The sequence below is a fragment of the Microtus pennsylvanicus genome, chromosome 6 (assembly GCF_037038515.1).
Source record: "Microtus pennsylvanicus isolate mMicPen1 chromosome 6, mMicPen1.hap1, whole genome shotgun sequence".
Lineage (NCBI taxonomy): Eukaryota > Metazoa > Chordata > Mammalia > Rodentia > Cricetidae > Microtus > Microtus pennsylvanicus.
Window position 1 is genome coordinate 77805027 of NC_134584.1, and position 5756 is coordinate 77810782.

The 5756-nt window shown below is 36.2% G+C and overlaps 1 pseudogene; it reads left to right on the plus strand.

Moving 5' to 3' along the window:
* Positions 1–452: 452 nt before the first annotated feature.
* On the plus strand, positions 453–5399 carry LOC142853066 (dynein light chain Tctex-type 3 pseudogene; annotated as a pseudogene).
* The last annotated feature ends 357 nt before the right edge of the window (positions 5400–5756 follow it).

The window sequence follows — 5756 nt, forward strand, 5'->3', positions numbered from 1 at the left end:
TTCCCACCTATCTAAGGTGCCTTGCTATAGGTCCAAAGCAGTTTCTATATTAATCAGTTGTAAGTAATCGCAGCATGCAGAGGGAAATTACACATCAAGGTGAGTGTCTAGGCTCTAGACTGGAGGGTCACGCTTTCTAGGTCCTAGGCCTAGAGATCTTGCATCTGCTTCCCCACACCCCCAGCCATCCACCATGGCAACAGTGACCACTAGAGCCTTGGCCTCAACCACATCTGGAGGAATCCCTCGTGCCTGTGGTCCATTCCTTACTTCATCAGCTACCACTGGAGGTGTCGTCCCATCCGTACCTGGAGGAGCTATCACTGGGGTCACAGGCATCACCTGCATCAACTAGAGGAAGAAGGAACCATTTGAAGCACAGGTCCCACTCACTGGAGGAAGAGATGGGTAGATGACAGTGTAAGAACACATTCAACAACGTAAAGAGCAATATGGCGCCACCAGAAACTGGTGATTTTACAACAGCAAGACCTGAACAATATAAAACAGAAGAAAACAACCTTAAAAATAACTTTATGAAGATGATTGAGGCCTTTAAAGAAGAAATGAAAAATTACATTAAAGAAGTAGAGGAAAAAAACAAACAAAATATTGGAAGAAATCAACAAATCCCTTAATGAAAATGTGATACATTTACACAGTGAAGTATTGCTCAGCTGTTAAAAAATGAAATTCACAGGTAGATGGATGGAACTAGGGTGAAGTGAGGAGACAACAGTAAAAGAGGACTTAACAGGAAGGGGGAAGGAAGAGGGGGAGAGAAAGGGGTAATATGGGGAGAAACCCACTGAAACAGTCTACCTGAGCTAATGGGAGCTCACCAACTTCAGATGAACAGGGAAGGAGCCAGCATGGAACCAAAATATTCCCTCTGAATGTGGCTGACAGTTGCATGGCTGGGGCAGACTGAGGGGACACTGGCAGTGGCACCAGGATTTATCCCTACTGCTTGTACTGACTTTTGGGAAACCCATTCTCTTTGGATGGATACTTGCTCCTCAGACTAGATATAGTAGGGAGGGTCTTGGATCTTCCCCAAAGCAATGTGTCTTATCCTTTCTGAGGAGTAGATGAGGATAAGGGGAGGTGGAGGGGATGGGAGGAGGGGAGGGAGTGGGAACAACTGGGATTCGTATGTGAAATGAAAAGGTTTGTTTTCTTTCTTTAAAAAAAAATAAAACTAAAAAAAAAAAGAGAAAGAAACCCTCCCTATGGTTGAGTTCCCTTCTCAACCTTTTCTTCTTTTCTACTCAGACTCAGTTTCCTGCACAGACTCAGATTTGATTAAAGCCTCACACTCTCTTGCTGCAAGTAGCTTGTCCTCCATAAAGATCAATGGCCAAAAACAGCACACTTGAGTTCCAAATTCTCACAACTTGTAACAACTTCTGCTACTGCACAAATGATCCCATATTCCCTTATTTCTAAGGTTTCCAACTTTCCATGCTTGAAAATATTTCATCTCTACCTTCTGCTCTAAAAAAAAAAAACCTTTTAAGTCTATTGTGTAAATAGTCTTTATCTGTTTACAGGTAAAGATTTATAAACTGGGTGTGGTTAAAGAATCTATATAACAAAATCTTCCTTCAAACCTAAAACAAAAGACTTATAGTTAAAAATTTATACATAGGTAATCTTAATTTGCTACAAATTAATATATACATATATATGTTTCACCTCTTGTTTAGAATATACTGTATATGTAACTTAGAATCAACTTTTGCTTAGATTATATTGTATTTGTAATACATATACAATTCTAGAGCTACTAGGATTCTAGAGCTACTAGGTCTCTTGCTGGGAAAGGCAGATTATCTTGTTGACGGACTTCACTATGAAAGAGATAAACTCACAAATATTAAAATGCTCAATATGCTATCATTGTACTAAGACTTCAAAAGTTCAGAGTTTTTACTTAATCAATGAATTTCTGATAATACAAGCTGAAATTTTTAATTTCCTTCTAGTATCTTTTAAGCATAGACTTAAATATTTGTCTAATCTACATATCCAGTCCTCTGAAAAGTGTATTACTACTTTTAACCCAGAGTCATCTTTGGGTCCCCAGGATTTTTACTATGACTCAATGTGTGAGTCTGCTTCTTCTTCAACAACAAGGATTTCAGTAAAGATTACAAGTGGTGATGCTAATATATCTAAAACATCTATCTCTTTTTGCAAACTTAAAAAAATTAATGTAAGCTTCAGAGAACTGACTTGGATCCACCTCTTATAGGTCAAATGGACTCTAGATAAGTATTCCTGTTTCCCCACTTGCCTATTCCTGAAGGTGGGATCTCTCTCTCTCTCTCTCTCTCCTACCAAATCAAATTATCAAGCATAAAGGTTAAATAAAACCATAATTTATCCAAAATAATGAATTAAAATAATTACAAAGAAAAATAATATATATTATCAAACTGTAATTCTTTTAGTGTGTATATGTATTATGAAAAGATACCATACTTACAGAGAAACATACATAGGACTAGAGAGGTGTCTCAATCAGTAAAGAACTTACCACACAAATATGTAGAAAAGTGAGCTCAATCCTCAGAACCCAAATCAAAGGCAGACACCTCTAAACACATCTGTAGATCCAGCCCTTAGCAAGAGGATCCCTGGGTTTGCTGACCAATCTGTTTACCTAAACTGGTGAACTCCAGGTTCAGTGAGACACCTTGTCCCAAAAATAGTGAAACCAGGCATGGTGCCACATGCCTTTAATCCCAGCACTCAGGAGGCAGAAGAGAGAAATCTTTGTGAGTCCAAAGTTGTCTGATATACAAACTTAGTTCCAGGGAAACTAGGACACTATAGTGAGATCTTGCCTCCAAAAAGTAAATGAATGAGTTTGAACGTGATTGCAGAAGGCACCATGTGTCAACCTCCGGCCTCTATGTGCCCTTGTATATCTGTGCACACAGAGAGAAGCACAAATATAATTTATATGTGTGAAAAATGTCTAAATTCAATCAAATTTAAATAAATAAAACTTTAAACTGACAGTTCTTAGTTCAGTGGTATTTGGTAACACATTGTGATCCACACATAGGGAAAACTACCTCCATCTGTTGGTGTATGTAAACTGAAACTGTCTCTCTGGAGGACAAAGTGACATTATTTTCTAATTTTGTAAGTGAAAAATTGGTAACCCAATTATGTTTCTGGAAGTTTCATATGTCTATATGTATATCTGTATTTTCAAGGATGTAATTATGAGGGCTGGAGAAGTGGTTCAGCAGCTCTCTAGGAGAACCCAAGTTCAGTTTCCAGTAACCACATCAAGTAGTCACAACTGCTTATAACTCAAATCCCAGGAGAGCTAACATTCTCTTCCAGCCTTCACCAGACCAGCATTTGCATGGACACACTCACATTCAGATACATATGCATGTAATTCTTAAATAAAAATCTTAAAAACTATATATGATTATGTTTGTTGCAAAAGTGATTATAAAAAAGAGACAAAAATGGTTTGGACATAAACTAAATATCAAACTATGCAAAAATATGCATAGATAAAGTTACTTGGAGATTGAAATAAAGATAGAGTTGTTATTCTTTAAAAAAAATCTAGGAAATGTATCCCTTTCAGTGAATATGATCTATGTTACTAAATTAATAGTTGCATAAACCTTGCCTTATCTTTCTGATACCTTTCTTTAGGCCTTTATTCCTTTAAAATATTTCATAATGTTATATTCACACTCCTTTATCAAAAAACAAAAACAAATCTGTCATTAATGCTTCATTCCACTTCACTTGACACTCAATGCCACCTTCCTATCCTTGGATAAACTTCACCAAAGAATTCACTACTTAGTCAATGACAGCCCTCTCTTTATCCCACTCACCAGTCATTACTCCTGTCATTCTAACCAAACAGATCCCACTAAGACCATCTGTAGGATTCATATCAGTAAATACAAATGATGGTGCTTACTCCAACCAATAGCGTCACTTACCCTGTCTTCCATTTATTAGGCCTCAACTGTAATATCCATTTATTTTCTGCCTTCTACCTGTCCATTAAGTCTTAGATTTCCTCACATCTCTATCTAACCCATCTCTTATCTTTTTACTCTCTTTCTTGAACAAAATAAACCAATATGTCCACTAGTCTTGTGACTCCATTAATGTCCAGTGAAGATATACTCTTAATTCTAGGCTCATACATCCAGCTCCTAATTTTACCAGTGTATCTACTTTATTTTGGACATATAAAAAAAGCTCCAACAAATTTTAAAATTTTCCTTAAAATGTTCCCTACCAAGCTCTTAAGTTTCTTACCTGTGTTACTGTTACTATACTTCATCCAACCACAAAAACCAGATGCCTCAGAATCATCTTTGATAATTTCCTCTCTCCCTAACTCAATCACAAAACAATGGCTATTTAAAACTCTCCAGTATATTTGCATACTCTCACTCCTTTCCATTTCTACCACAGCCATCAAATGCCTTGATAGTGTGATCTTTCATGTAGGCAAGAGTTTCCTAACTAACCACATGTATTCTCACCAGCTTCTCCCACCCATTCCTACACAGCACCCACAGAACTCTTCAGTTGAAACCCCATCATGTTGAACATTACTACTAGAAACATCAGTGGTTCTCTTAAGACAGTGCCTAACCATGATTTATAGGACACATAATATTTCCTGCATTTTAGTTTCTCTCCTTTAATGCCTTGATTTTTCCATGCTTTTTCTTAACAAAAGTCTTTGAACAAACTATCCTTCCATTGAAAACATCTTTCCTTCCCTCATTTTCTAACTTAATTAAAGACTGTTTGTCACTTCTATCATCTCTTATAGGATCAAAATCACTTATTATAATAATTACAACTTTTGATCTCTCTGTGAAAGTTAAAATTTTGCATTGATTTATGTAATTATTTTATCAACATCTATCTCCTTTAGAATTTATTAAAAGGCAATGCACAGTATCAATCATTGTAATACCAGCACAAAGAATATTTCTTGTCACATAACAAGCACTTTTAAAATATTCTGTGGCCAAAGGCACCATAGAAGAGTACCATCAGCTCTATGGTGAAATCAACTTCAATGATAATGAAGCACATGATATTGTCAAAGAGTATGTTGATGGAGACATAAGTAAGAATTACAGTCAGAAGCTCAACCAGAGCACTGCAAACAGTAGAGCAATCCCTCAAACATTTGGTTAATTTGGGAAAAGCTTTTAAATATCCTGTGACCTGTATGGTGCTCTAGAAGAGTGCATATGGGTTTCACATAGACAGCTCATGTTTTGGGAATACTACATCTGACGGAACTGCACTGTACTGTAAGATGCGAGAAGCACAGTATGAATTGTGTCACTAATATTTTTACAATCGTAAGTATCCTGTAACCAACTAAATATGTTGAGCTAAATCCATTAACTTAAGTTTGTGAGCATATTCTTTCTAAAAAGAGTAATAATTACTTATTAATGTACTAGATGACAAGTGTGCAATGTGCTTCAAAACTATCAACAAAAAACGAACATTGTAAGCAAAAGTCTAATAACTAGAAAGTTGGCAGACTGTCTCATATTACATAAAGCACCATATAAGATGTACATGTTAGCCCAAAGTTATGGAAAAATATGGAATGACATAAAAAGAATTTTATACAAGCCTTTCACTAGCATTGTGTACCCATGGATAAATCTATTTAGATAATGGTATTATCTTTAAACCAGAAAACTTAACAGGGATAACTATGT